The sequence below is a fragment of the Perna viridis genome, chromosome 11, assembly GCF_037379345.1.
Source record: "Perna viridis isolate PV_CMFRI_1.1 ecotype Kerala chromosome 11, ASM3737934v1, whole genome shotgun sequence".
Classification (NCBI taxonomy): Eukaryota; Metazoa; Mollusca; class Bivalvia; order Mytilida; family Mytilidae; genus Perna; species Perna viridis.
In genome coordinates, this window is record NC_142455.1 from 38,915,887 (window position 1) to 38,929,688 (window position 13,802).

At 31.5% G+C, this 13,802-nt stretch overlaps 1 long non-coding RNA gene across 2 annotated transcripts; it reads left to right on the plus strand.

Annotated features, from left to right (window-relative positions):
• Positions 1 to 486: 486 nt before the first annotated feature.
• On the plus strand, positions 487 to 13,507 carry LOC148604009 (uncharacterized). 2 transcript variants are annotated; one of them, XR_015916313.1, is made up of 4 exons: positions 487 to 1,108; positions 2,071 to 4,941; positions 5,581 to 5,700; positions 7,619 to 13,507. It is a non-coding gene; the product is annotated as an uncharacterized LOC148604009 (long non-coding RNA). The 2 variants fall into 2 exon arrangements; XR_015916314.1 differs by having other exon boundaries at positions 5,581 to 7,638.
• The last annotated feature ends 295 nt before the right edge of the window (positions 13,508 to 13,802 follow it).

Below are 13,802 nucleotides of genomic sequence, written 5' to 3' on the forward strand. Positions count from 1 at the left end.
ATCGCGATTGTAACGTGGTTGGTACAAATTTCATCGTTTCATTTAAAACGTACTCAAAAGAACACATTTATGTCTATTTGGTATAAAATATGTTTTAGTAATGTTCTGGTTATATTATTTCAAATGAGTGTCACAAACTCTAACTTTTTACATATATATTTACTATCAATAATGTAAATGACAACTACAGTATGTAATGTAATTCTTCTTAAAACGAATTAAGTAACACAACAAAGTTCAACTTTAAGAATACTGCCTTCAATATTGTAAGTTTTCATATTGTTTTTGAAAAGTTTTAGACTGCACTGCACCTTGGCTTTGAGTCATGGTTTAAAAACAACCAATATTTTGCTATATGTTCAATTTAAATTGCTTACCTTGTATGTAATAATTAGTTATCAAGAGATGATTAGTGGTTATTTCCAATGAAAAACACTTTTTTATTGAAAAGAATAGTAATTTATTTATCAAATATAATCTGTAAGTATATTTACCATCATGAACGTTTTACACAACTATTGTGATATAAAGTCTAGCTATAAATCGACAAAAAACATGTATAAACAAAATCATGTTCACAGTATTGCAATTTAGTCTGTATTATTAACATTTCAAACAACACGTTATTTAGATTAACTGTTGAATAATCAATAGATGAACAATGGAATTCCATGCAAACAGAAAATAAAACGCAGACGTAAAGTAGCACTTTGTAAGCTTTGCCTGAGGAAACAATTATTAACTTTTTACGGGAAACTTTATTATATCAGTGTGATTTGTATTAAATGCATGGCTGATAATACACATTACAAACATATTTAAATGTGTAGTATAGTTAGGTCCTGTGTTTGAAACAATATACAGGACCATTTAACGACAAAATTCTCATTTCATTTTTTTTTTTACTTTTAGATCAAAGAAATGAACTTTAATCGGTCGTTACTTGGTAGAGGTTATGTAGGCGTGGCAACAGTATGATTGGTCACGGAAAAATCCAATACACCTAACTAACAGAGGTTCAATTTTAAAAGGACCATATTCAATTAAGCGGATAACAGGAAAATATTACAAGACCTACACTTACCATCATAACTTCCACACTGATGTAGTAAGTATACTATTTGATTAACATATTTTATTACACGACTGGATGTTGAAGTTATCTGTTTTATTATATAGGTTGCAGTGATTTGCAGAATGTTTCCAGTGAAAAACAAAATCTAAAATTCACACTGTGTAATTAATTCGTTAATTTTACACTCGCACTTTCTCACGTCAACATGTCACAAATATCAATCCGCCGCTCACACAATTTTAAATTCATGTTGAAAATAGCAACGATTAATATGACAATAATTGGTTATCGTTAATTACCAGAATATGATCATTCGTGCCAACAACGAATAAAGATTTAACTAGTGCACAGAAAAATTTCCGCACATTCGTTACATCTAGGCGTTCTTCGGCATTCCTGATCATATTTTGGTTATTAAAGAATTAAAAATATTTAGAACAAAACTGTTGCAATACCTGGTTATCGATCTTTTTGAAAATTGTAGAGCTGTTAATAATTAAAATCATGCAAAGAGAGCAAAGAATCAGTCATTTGAAGTATTTTTAATGAGCCAGTACTGTAAACTGTAAACAATATCGATTGTAACCAGTATGTTTCAAAAGAAAATGAACATATTGCATATTGTTAAGAAAATAGAAGTATTTAAAATAACTATTAAATTTTCGTCATGTGTTTTGTTTTATAATTATTATTAAAGAATGCAGTATATTTGATAGTTAATTTAGAAATGTAAATGTGAATGCTGAAGTATAGACTTCCAAATATTTTGTTTTACATGTTTCATATTGAAAACATATGAAGCAAATCTATTCAACACTATTCAATTAGGTGCCTTTTAAAGGAAAAAATATATAAATGATCGGTTATCTATCGATGTAGTTAATGTACTTAATCAATACCGATGTGGAGTGAAATATTTTGGATTGTCTGCAATGTAAATTTAATAACAAGAAACAAAAAAACGTATTTACACTGTGAATAACTTTTATTTTTAGATTGGTTGGTTGAGGAACAGGAAATTTGGAACTTATTAAAGATAAGTTATTGCTAATTAAACAGTTTTATTACAGTTGTTAATGCACTCATACACAATCGTCATAGAAAGTACCAAGTTTAAGATCATTTATTAATAAGTTAATAGTTTCAGATCATTTGTTCAACTGTCAAACAGTTTCTGTAAAAAAGCGGCGGCATATATGAAATGCATTGAAAACTAAGAAAATATTAAATGGTGGGAAACTCAAACAGAAATTTATTCATCCCAATGTATTTGAAAGGCCGGCTTGGAATTGGATAAACACTTTTGTAGTATAATTTATTCTATTTGAAATTGAAGAATGAGTTTTTAGAATTTATAATTCCTTCTTTTCATTCGTCTCAAAGAAATTTAAAATAACAAAAAGAGTTACCGACATTCTGCAAACGAAATCTGGCACTAGTTGTTGATCTATCACAGATCAGTCAATATCACCCATTAACCAGAGAAATTGTTTCGCTGATAAGTTTAGAGTCATATATAAACATATTATTAATAATTATAAGTTATTCGGCTGTTAACGGTAAATCATGATTGACAAATATACAGTAGCGATCCCTTCTACCTACTCTGGAAATCTGCCACAATCTGTCAGACAAAAAAAAAAGGTCCATGACAGCAAAATAGAAAAAAATTCCTTACAGAGTCTGACCGATCCTGACAGAAACTGTCCTGGGTCACGACAAAGGAAAACGAAAAGCTGTTCCAAACTGTCATACCACTGGACAGTTATTGATACTAGTTCAGTCTATATTAGAACAGGAAGTCTGGTTAAAAAATAATGGACACAGTACTAAATAGTTGAATTTTTCTGTCTGATGTAATTTGGACTATTTTAATACTTAAATGCAATGAATCATTAAAATTAATATTGAATTAATTCGACTTGTTGTCTGATGGTTTGATATAGCTATCATGTGGGTGACTATGACATATATATTCTAGTCAAAATACTTTAGATATGACATTTTCTTGCAAAATGTATGGGTGCGAGCACTTTTCAATTTTCAAAAGGGTCTTATCTCATTGTAAAAGTGTTCAATGTAAGTATCATGCTGGTAATTGGTACATATTTGTGACAGTCAAAATTCTAAAAATACATATGTTTGCAAAATGTATGTGTACGAGCACTTTTAATTTTCATAAGGGTCTACAATTATTTAATAAAATGTTACTTTGTTTTAAGTTTAACTAACATGTGGGTGACTACAACACATATATTTCAGTCAAAACTCTATAAGAATGGCATTTTCTTGTAAAATGCATGAGCGCAAGCACTTATAATTTCCATTACGTCTAAAATAATTGAATATAATGGTTCATTTTTTTTATTTCACTATCATGTGAGTGCTCATGACTGCGACACATACATTTCAGTCATAATTCTTTACAAATTACACTTTTTTCCTGCAAATTGTACGAGTATGAACACTTATTCCCGATAAAGCTCTTACATATATAAAATATATGAGGCTAAACACTTCAAATTTTAATAAGAGTATACAATTATTGTATGAAATATCAATCTTATTTTCATTTGGTTGCGTGTGACACATATACTTCAGTCCAAATTACTATACATTCGACATTTTCATGCAAAGCATTTGTAATTTCCATAAGTCGAAGCTCATTGGATAAAATGTCAATGTTTTATTGTACCTTTTATATAGGTGACTGACACTTATATACTGCAATAACAATTATAATAATTGACATGTTTTTACAGAATCTTTGAGTGCGAGCACTTATGATTTCAATAAGGATCTTAAATTGTTGTATACAGTGTATTTGGTTTAAATATTACTATCATTTGGATGACTGTGACAAATATATTTCAGTCAGAATCATTTTAATTTGACATGTTTTTACAAATATATGAGTGCGAACACTTTCAAGTGACGTAGCGCTTGGTACGGTAGATGTGGCAAGGGTCGTACCAATATTGTCTGTTGGTACTGGATGTTGTACATTAATTGAAAAATAGGGTATCAGCTAACTAGAATAAGTAAAAATATAACAAAGCTTCCTTCTCACCATACCCTTTGAAAATATGTCAGAAACTATTCTAATCAACGCAATTTAGAAGTTGAATATTACTGGCTAGGTGATGTTATACAGATTGACAGATTGATGTCAAACATAACAGTTTCTAATTAGAGAGTTTCAAGACCCATGACAGATTACGACATAGTTTATTTAAACCCCCGACAGATTCTGGCAAGATGTGTCGCGATTTAGAACAGTTTCTGACTGTTTAGAACTTTTCAATGAGAGCAAACTCTCACAGAATCGAAGAGTGGTAAGAAATGTGCCAACTGTATATAGTATGTACGAAATTAGTCTATGTTATGGAGTGCTTTGCTCTTATTCGATTTCGAATATGTCATAATTTTATCTTTATTGCAGATTTGTCATTTATCAGGGAAATCAAATATGACAAGAAGACACGCGACCAAAAATAACGACAGCGCTGTTAATAGTAAAAGTGTAGATTAAAACAAAATCCACAAAAATGAAAAAAAAAAGTGTTATTCTGTTCAAAGCGGGTTTAGTAATTCCTTCTACATCGTGATGGGCCTAAATGAATACGCATTCATGAAATTCCTTACGGAGTTGAAGCCAGAAAGCGCAATGTTGAATGTGTGGACAAGAAGTTTAATTTAGTAATTCATCAATTGAGAAAGATTTAATGTGCAAGCCTCGAAGCAGTCCAGCAAAAACTATCGTATACTACATTTTTGTTTTGCATGTGTCAAGTGTTGTTACTCGATCAATATCACAATGAAGATGATAGAGAAATATAAATGTTTACCATCTTAACAATGCTAAGGTAAGCCTTACAAAACAATTATCATATTCGTTCTTTATTTTTGTACTAACAACATGCGGCTATTATTGCAACATATATTTCTGAATATTTATTTTATTCTTGGCAACAATTTAAGACAATGTTGGAGACAAATTTCTATTTAATCTAAGAGCTTACAGTTAAAAGTTCGCAATTTCATAAGCCTTTTCTTTAACTTATCCTTTGTCGATATCAACTTGTTTTGTTTCGGGAGATATTTATTTGATTTGATGTAATATTAAAAAAACTTGCTCTATATTAGATTGTAAGATTGTAAAGAAGCACATGAAACCCTATCACTATCTAATTTACGTTTAAAACTTTGTATGGCGTAAAATTTAGGACCTGGATGTTATTACATGGTAACTTTCTGTATAACCATTCGGTTTAAGTTTGACCTTTTACCTTTTAAACTTTTTGCGGATATATCAACCACATGGGCTTTATCTAATTTGCACTTTTTTATTTGAATTTCATATCTTAAAATATAACTTTAGACCTGGATGACATCATGATCATCGTTTTGTAAATATGTTGACATTTAATAAGTATATCCATCTACACCACCAACAATGATTTATTCAAGTTGTTACAGTTTTCCTCCTCTTTTGTCTACTGTAGACTTGACTTTTTATGAGCGGTGGGTGTTACTAAAAAGCAGAGGACGCTTACCATACCGGTGCGCCTGGTGCATGCTTCCAGTTTTCATGTATGAAGTTGCCCATTTACTTTTGTTACTTTGTATGTATTATTTTCGTTATATAATGTTTTCGTTGTGTCTGTCTGTTTTCCATGTCTGGTCTTTGTCCCTTGATTACATTCATTATTTTATTTACGCCAGACTCTTGATTAATATCTCATGGACATTTTTACATTTAAGAAGAGACTTATTGTTTTTAAATATTAAGATAATTATATTTTATCATTCGTAGTATTTTAAGACCAAGACAATACGATCTTAATATTACATAACATCGCAATATTTCCTTTGAATTTTTTTGTTTGTTCATTGTCGTTGTCCGGTATATGTAAACTTTGCGTTACTTCTTCCAGTAAATCGTCTTAATATTTCTTTTCTTTAGAATCTTTCTACCGGTTTACGAAATCGATATCTTACAACCTGAACAACGTCAAATTTCTGTTTGATGCCATAGTTTCATTGTTTACGTTGCGCATTATTGTTAAATATTCCATCGCAAAATATATGTTAGAAGCATTTTTAGACAAAGTGACCCCAGCCCTTATTTGACAAAGCTGTATATCTTGATTTCAGCTTAAAAAATTGTTATTGGCTGAATAAAGTATACGAAAGTTTAAGATTTATGCCATATTGTTTGATACGATTTAAACTCAACTTCATTTTAGGCAGTTTGTTTCTTGTACTTGATGTTTTATTAATGTGTTTGTCCCATGCATTATAGGAAAGTAGAACAGTCAATTTCTCTGCGTCGTTTGTTTAGACCTTAACTTCAAATTTTACGACAGTTAACATTTCAGTTCTAAAATATATGACACAAGAGACGATTTAGATATCTCTTTTATTTGCAGTGATATACCCTGAATATGGTGTTGTTAAAATATACCATAAATAGAAGCAACTATTCTTTTTGTCTAGCTATTGTTTGCTTGAGGGTCAGGCATTTAAACAAGTTTATAGAAATAAAGTACAACTCACACATTTCCTGAAAAAAAGTTATATTTCTCTGATATCAAAATCTTATTGTAAAATATTCTTCACTGACAAAGAGATATATGTATTCATATTAGCAATACCATCAATATATCTTCCGTGCGGATTCCATTGCTGAATTTACCAAATTTGCCATTTTGCATTGCAATTTACAAGGAAACAACTTAGCTGGGAGGTTAAGCGCGCAATACATATGGTTCAGCCCACGATTTTTATCAGAAATGACTGTACAAAATTAGGGCAATTGAAGTTTTTTCTTAGATATTGCCATATGTTAAACATATATCCGTTTGCCTAGAATTCATCAGTTCAGCAATTTTGTTCTTACCCTTTATCTCACAAGTGCTGAAAAGTTATTTAAATGTATGATCTGTAGAAGTGATGTACTTGTGAATGAACAATTACCTCAAAGTTGAATTAAAAGTTTCAGCCATATATCAGTTGCAAACATTGAAGTTATGCATGCAAGTTATATGAAGGATTTCACACACTGATGACAGTTATTTCTGCTGAATTGAATTAATAAAATGATAATACGTAACTTCACCCTAGAGAGAGATTTAGCGACTTAATCAAAGAAACTTCAAAATATTTCCAGAAAGGTGACTTCACACTTCGAAATATACATGATTGTATGACATGAGTCTTTTAAGATATAATAAACGTTGAAATGAAATTTTGATCGTATATTTGTATCGAGTTAATATGTATCATACCAAAAGAAAAAGCTCTAAATATTCCTCAAGTTTTCTCAAATATATTACGATATGAGTACATCGCGTAGAAGAAATAAGTGTTAAGAAGTTGGTATTGTAATTTTGATTATTTTCCACCTTCTCTGTTTAAATAAAAAAACTGATAATACAAGCAATTTTTAAATACATGATGTTTTACCAATTACAATACCTGTATATGTTTGAACCAATTATTAAATGGATTTCATATCTCAAGTCTTTTTTTTATTTGCAGATATAAAGACGACATTTCTAGATGTTTTGCAGTCATCGGAATAATGCAGCTTTTATGAATAAAGTCAAACATTTTTTTTTCTAAGCAGGAATCGGGGAAACCACGATTACTAACTTCATTTTTCCCGTGATTTTACTATTGGTTCTTCCCCTCAGTTAGGCTTATTTTGGTTGATACTTATTTTTGGCTAAATATTATTGTAAAATATCACGTTAAAGTCATGAATGCGTGAAATGGGGAGGATTGTGATCATGCTAAAGTACTTTAATCCCGCCGCATTTATTGAGCCTGCCCCAAGAATTTCAGGGCCACTGTACACGTTGCTTCGTTTTCACTGTCAGTTTACTTTTATGTTGCTGGAGTCGATAGGGGCAACCGTTTGCTCTACCCGTGTATATTGTTGATTTGGGCCAGCTGCAATATGACCCATGGTTCGAAAGTTTGCTCCTCATTCACTAAAGAAGAATAGGTGGCTTTGAGCCGACATTTATCCCTCCCCATGGAGTTGTTCTCTTTTTTACGCATTGACTGCATCTTGTGTTTTCAGACTAAAAATTGAGAATAATATACACAAAATATCTTAAATTAAACAAACCCAATAAAACCATAACAGAACAAAAATTAAACCTTGAATTAACAAACCAAAAACCACAGAAATAACAAACAAATTATCAATAACAAAAAATAAAACAGGCAAAGCCAAACAACATAAAACAACCTAGACCGTATAAAAAGTGGGGGCAAACCTCAGATTTGGTCAATTATACAGAGGTATGGAACAGTCTTTAAAACCGACACAACAGTTACATAATACTTTTATATAAAAAATTTGATCACAATGAAACATGATTTTATATGTCTGTATGTTCTTCGATGTACTTATTGTATCAATTGTCCCAAACAAATACTGAAATTGAAGGAGTATCGCCATAGGTTATTGTGAATATGTAGAAAAACGGTTGATACAATCGATTTGCCATTTTCTAATGATAAAATTCAGTCTGCACTTTTGCCAGGAGTTTTCATCTTTCTGATGGTACACGAATGTAATTGGCTACACTAAACATCTAAAAATCAGGCTTACGTAATCTCGTGAATATTATGTACAACTTTTACAGCCGACCCAATAATTTAACGACAGTTGAAGTGTGGCTTTTCCCCTACAGGAACAAATTAAAGTTATGTGTCAAAGTCTCCCTGAACATGAACTACTCCTTTAAAACGCTCCTATTGTGCTCCAATATTATAGTAAACGGGGCAGAAAATCCTCATTCAATTTAAATTGATGTCTGCACGTTGCAGTATATTACTTCCTATATTTTTTTCTCATTATTTGTCTCTTGACTTTTAAATCATTTGTCCTGCTTTTGACTGTTAATATAGACATTTTATGCTTACCAATCGTTTACCTACATCTATGGCGATAAACTGAATACTTAAAAATCTGTGAGGCTCTAATCTAAAGCGTTTAGTGAGAGAGTTATTGTACATGTAATGTACTGTTTTGGTTTGGTAAAAAAAATTCATATTGATGAAAGTCCGGGAGTATCAAAGTGATTAGTACTTAAATGAAGCCCGAGGACTTATATTACACATAGAAACAAAAATGAATAAATGAACATTCAATCAAGGTTAATGGCATTATGAAACATTAACAAATACAATGTGCAGACCAAACGTTTTCAGATATAAGTTGAACTGAAACAATTGAATTGAATTGAAAAGACGTGGAGAATCTATAATGTGTTATTTGCACTTTGACCAAGGAAATATTATCTGTTTTCAATCAATTTAATTATTTGCATTGATGAAGAATTATTCCTTAATCAAAACGGGATTAATTTGAAAGTCAAGATACAAAGATGAAATAACAAACATGGCGAAATGCATAACTAACAACAAACTGGAAAGATTTCGGATTTGATAATTGGGAATTGATAAAGGCGATGAATTAGAATATTATCAGAACATTTGCACAGGTTTTTCAAAAATTCTGAAAGTTGTTTATGTTAAACAAAAATCATTTAACTCAGGAGTGAATATTATTGCTAAACGTGCCTACAAAGATAATATGACTTCCTTTGTTCATCTAAATGACGACACATTCTTCTAGAAAATGGAAAACTGCTGGATTAACTTCATTAAGGTGTTTTGATCCGCAAAATATAGGTGTTGTTTGACCAACTTTTAAGCAAAGTAATACAAAAATCCTCACCCACGACATGATTCACAGATCTCATTTGGATATATTTGGATATCACTATGGTAGTATAATTCATAGTATTTTTGCTCACTTAAGATTAATCCTATTTCGAGCCATGTGTGAATTTTTTTTCTAACATTTGAAATTAGGATATTCATTTAAAGTCATTTGACATTTACTTAACAAACGACGTTCGTGATGTCACAATAAGAAGTTATAAAAAAAAAAACGAGGCCGTATATCTTAAATTTATATGACAAAATGAAACTGCATTCGAAAATCATAACCGTTCGTAAATCACCCGTAACTAAGCCGCCAGTATTCGTTAGTTATCAACAAAAAATCATTAATTATCTGTTAAATCTTGGGCCAAATCGTAGCTATTCACATTATCATTTTATCATGTTTGAAATATCGTATGCAATCGTAAAATGATAGTTAATACTCGTAACTAATTGTAAAGCACTCGCAATTTACTCATAAACGTGGTTCGCAGGGATACTTGTTAGTTTTACAATTCTTGTAAAATTGTGAGATTTGTACATTGAACATGTAAGGATTCGTGTATGTGAAAGATGTATCAATGGTTGAACTTCAATAACTTACTACATACATTTTATGATAAATCGAGTTGATCGTCCTTTAAATGTTTTAAGTACAGCAAATCACGGATTCCGGTTGTTTCCACAAATAACGTCGTTCATAATAGCTGATTTCTACAAAATATCTATAAAGTGTGGTGGACGCGTTTCTCAACAACCGGTCGCCTTTCCAATGGGTATAAATTGTGCTTCTCTATTTGCTGGCCTATTCCTTCACTACTATAACTTTATAGCTGATCTGATCCGAAAGAAATAATATCGTTTAGCTTGATCATTTAATCCGCTGTATAGATGACTTGTTATCTTTAAGCAACCCTAATTTCGTGGATTTGATTCATCGCATCGACCCCAAACAAATTTAGATAAAGGATACTACAGAAACTATAAAGTCAGCCTCATATCTTCACTTACACTTAGAAATCGATGGTAAAGGAAAACTATTTACCGAGCTTTACGACAAATGTAATGACTTTTCATTCAAAATTGTCAACTTTCCTTCACATCTGTGGCAACTTCCCTTCAGGACCTGCGTATGGAGTGTTCATATCACAATTCATACGCTAGGCCAGAGCTTGCTGAAAGTACGAAACGTTTTGTATCGCGATAGAATTCTTACAAACAGAATGTTGGAACAGTTTTATGTTGCTACAGAAGTTTAATGGTTGTCATTATGAACTCGTGGATCGTTATTGTGTATCCATTTGCGCCAAGAAAACTGATTTTTTAACGTGTCATAGTTTTCTTATATTCTTTTGTCTACTCCGGACTTGACTTTAATGAACAACTCAGCGGGTTTTTGTAGAAAACAGAGGACGCTAACACTACCGAGTTGCTCATTTGCTTTTGTTAATTTGTATGTATGATTTTAGTTACTTCATGTTCTTTGCTGTGAATGTCTGTTTTCCATGTCTGGTGTATATCCCTGGATTACATTCTTTTGATTACCGCTATAAACATGGTGGTTCCTTTGATTATTTTTCCACTCTATGCTCGGTCCATTTTTTTCTTCGGTCTGTACAATGTCTCCTCGATTCATATATGTAATTATTCGTCTACATAATAGTCAACAATCACTCTTACGGGGTGATGGATCGTTAAAAACGATGTGAAACATACCAATAAATAAAAAAAAAAACGTCTAAATATGTTTACCATTCTGGTGATGTTGAACATATTTAGACGTATATATATATGCGGGGAGTTTCTATTGTGTTTTGAAGACGGGGTATTCATCCGAGGTATTAGTTATTTTCCATTGCCAAAACTTTATTTAAGAACCCTGGCGTACAATGTCTATTTAATATTTGTTATTCATTATTTTTCCTTCGTTTGTTCAGTAAAACTCAAACATTTGATACTGTAGTTAAGGTATATTCATATTATCATTTTCGGTTCGATTGCTCAAGTTATTTTGTTTTATTCCAGTTTAAACAATGCATTGTATTTGCGCGAAGACTTGTTTTACTTAGACATTTATTTCACATCGTACAAGAAAGAACATCGTTTCGCAAGATCCTTATATCTCAGTTTCCGCTTTATAGATGACGTAATATCGTTACAGAATCCTAGTTTTGGAGATTTGATGCATCGCATCTACCCACAAAAAAACTTACAATAAAGGATACTACAGACACTCAGCCTCATATCTTGACCTACACTTATAGATCAAAAGTGAAGTAAAACTATTGACCAAACTTTACGACAAACGTGATGCCTTTTAATTCAGAATTGGCAACTTTCCTTTTGTCTGTAGCAACATCCCTTCAGCACCTGCGTATGGAGTTTTCATATCACAACTCATACGTTATGCCAGAGCTTGCCGAAACTACGCTGACTTTTTGTATCGGACTAGGACTCTAATCAATAGGATTCTGGAACATGGTTATGTTGCTACAAGATTGAAGTCATCACTACAGAAGTTTTATAGTCGTCATTGTGAACTCGTGGATTTTTACGGTGTATCCATCTGCACCATGAAAACTGATTTGTTCAATGTTTCTTAGTGTTCCTTTCCTCTATCGTCTACCCCGGACTTGACCTTTTAAGAGTAACTCGGAAGGAGCTTCTAGAAAAGCAGAGGACGCTTACCATGTTACCCTACCGGTGCACCTGGTTATTGTTCCAAGTTATAGTACAGTCCGATTTCCCCATTTACTTGGTATGTGCTATTGTTCTTTAATGTGTTTGTCTCTTTTCCATGTCTGGTCTTTGTCCCTGGATTACATTCTTTTGATTTCCTATAGAACCTTGGTTCGCTTTATCACTCTTTCATATAATGTCGGTAAGTCCTATTTTTCATTTATTTATTTCTTTTTTTTTTTTGGTATTATTGTTTAAGCGAACTGAGTGTGCCTATCCTTTTTTGTCGTTTTTCTTTTTTTTTTATTTTTTTTACGTATTAACTATATAGATTACGTCGACTTTCGCCTTTTATTAAATGTTTCTCATCATTTGTATTGGGCTTTTACACGTGTTTTTTTATATGGGATGTGCAAATCATTGAATACCATAGGGTGACTGTCTCATTGGCCACCCTGCAACATCTCATTTTTATAATCAACATTTTTTCTTGATTTTCACATTTTGTTTCACATTTGTGTCCGGTAGAGATACATGTTTTTTTTCCCTATACTATTTAGTATTGTAAAATAATTGAATCGATTTCTTATACTTTTCAGTATATATAAATATATATTTTTATTCATACGTCTCAGGATGTGTCGACTCTATACTGCTCAACTCGTTTCAAAGTAATACTAGGAAGATAACGTAAGCATAGAGGGTCTTTTTAATTATCCTACTAAAGTATGTTCCATATTTGTTACTTGCTTAAAATGGACATGTATTTTCAGCCATAAGTGCTTATTTAGATCTAATCAATCAGTTTTCGTTTGTTTGCTTGTTTTTTGTTTTTTTTTATATAAAGATTTCCGTTGATGTGACCTCAATACAATTTAAAATCTGTTCTAACGTTACTTTAAAATCCAAAGTCCGCTTTATATCTTGTTTGTTTTCTTTCTGTTTGATTGCATTGCTCTGCAATAGCATTGAATAATCAAGGTTTATGCGTATTCAAATCTGCAAACATTTTTCGGGTTCTTCTTTCTTGTTTTGAAAGAAACACTTTTCAATGAATATTTACATGTACTAATTATCATTTGTTGTTGTTGTTGATGAATGTAAGTTTTTTTTTTTTTTTTTTTTTTTCGGTCTTCATTGTACATTCCACAGTTGTTTTCATTATCGAAATAGCACCTTGTAATGATTATTGTCCTAACTGTGGTTTCCCTTTTTTCTCTACTTATACTAATTTCTTTTATTGTGTGTTAACAAAAAATCAGTAGCTTGTTGATTCTCCTCTCCCTTTATGAAGTGGTGC